At 38.0% G+C, this 1,801-nt stretch overlaps 1 pseudogene; it reads left to right on the top strand.

Annotated features, from left to right (window-relative positions):
* Positions 1 to 835: 835 nt before the first annotated feature.
* LOC129674905 (60S ribosomal protein L35a-like) lies at positions 836 to 1,225 on the top strand (annotated as a pseudogene).
* The last annotated feature ends 576 nt before the right edge of the window (positions 1,226 to 1,801 follow it).

Below are 1,801 nucleotides of genomic sequence, written 5' to 3'. Positions count from 1 at the left end.
GCAAAGGAAGGAAAACCTCGTTAAGGAAAATTAGAGATGGGATACCCCACTTTGCGGAAGTATAAATTGAGGCTCTCTCCTTTGAAGTACTCTTCAGAATGACTGGGTTTTCTTTTTTAATATATTTTTTTATTTATTACAATTCAGAATGACTGGATTTTCAATATTTAGATTAGGTACTCACATATTTCTGACCTGGACCTCTTGCAAGGTCATTATGCCTTTTTACAGAAATGATAGACTTGGTTTTGACTTTACAAAACTTAGTTTTAGTAAAATGAATTATCTATTTGTTGAGATGAAGGAGAGAATGGGCGCACATCTGAGCAGTTTTGCCTGTTCAGTTATAGAAGAACCTGATTGAAATTGGTGTGCACAATGTTGTCATAACTCCTGGCATCAATTTGTCTTCATATGCTCCTCTTTGAGAGTAGAGACTTAAACAAAACAAACAATTGGGAAAAGGAAGGAAATCTCCATCTGATCTATATAGTTCATTAACATTACAGCAGAAATCCAAGTTGCCTGTAAAACATTTTCATATTTGTCCTAATATGTTCCCTCATAACTGCACTTCATGGATGCCTTTCAAAAACTGCTATTGGGAATTACTGGTTAACCATCTGAAGACTATAAACAAACACCTTCTTGGTACAGTTTTGGATAGAGAATAAAAGTTTGGCAGGGGGAGTGTGGGGTGGAGTTGAGTTTCCTGCATTTTGGCAACTCTCCCAAATCTAATGACCTCTTCTAAAATGTCAAGGACATAGTCATAAAACTCAACAGGAAAATTAATTTTAGGTATAAACACATATAAGAGTAGGTAGGACTCAACTTCGGGGCCGGATTCCTGGGGCCTGCTGGGAACAGGACATCTAAGCAGCAGATATGAATGGAAGGCTGTGGTGCAAAGCCATTTTTACTGGCTACAAGTGAGGTCTCCGGAACCAAAGAGAGCATACAGCTCTTCTTAAAATTGAAGGTGTTTATGCCCGAGATGAAACAGAATTCTACCTAGGCAAGCGATGTGCTTATGTGTATAAAGCAAAAAACAATACAGTGACTCCTGGAGACAAGCCAAACAAAACCAGAGTGATCTGGGGAAAAGTAACTCGGGCCCATGGGAACAGTGGCATGGTTCACGCCAAATTCCGAAGCAACCTTCCTGCGAAGGCCATTGGACACAGAATCCATGTGATGCTGTACCCTTCCCGGATTTAAACTAATGAAAAAATAAATAAAAGAGGACTTGTAAAAAAAAAAAAAAAAAAGAGTAGGTAGATTGCCCCCAGTCATTTATTTTCTGGTGTGTGTCCTCTTTCTAGAATAATATACAAAACAGCAAGGAGCAAAACAGACCACCATTTATCAGCCATGGAAGAGCAGTTTATGTTGTTTGTGGCTACATAGAAATGAAAAAAAAAATGTGTGTAGGATCTCAGAAGACTCCAAGAAGATGAGATTAAAAGGATATACAGATATTTTGTTTTTATCTTTCAGTGTTTTGATAAATGTTATTGACATGTAACACATGAAATGAAAGAACAATTGAAAGTACATCAATGTTTCAAGCACTGGATATATAGAATTTTTTTTTTAAGTTGAGTGTGGCTGGGCAGTGATGGTGCACACCTTTAATCCCAGCACTCTGGGAGGCAGAGGCAGATGGATCTCTGAGAGTTTGAGGTCAGCCTGGTCTACAGAGTGAGTTTCAGGACATCCAAGGCTACACAGAGAAACTCTGTCTTAAAAAGAGAAAGAAAGAAAGAAAGAAAGAAAGAAAGAAAGAAAGAAAGAAAGA

This window comes from Psammomys obesus, unplaced genomic scaffold (assembly GCF_907164565.1).
Source record: "Psammomys obesus unplaced genomic scaffold, mPsaObe1.curated_primary_1811, whole genome shotgun sequence".
Taxonomy (NCBI): domain Eukaryota; kingdom Metazoa; phylum Chordata; class Mammalia; order Rodentia; family Muridae; genus Psammomys; species Psammomys obesus.
Note: the sequence above shows the minus strand (reverse complement) of the source record. Positions and strands in the feature narration are given on the sequence as shown.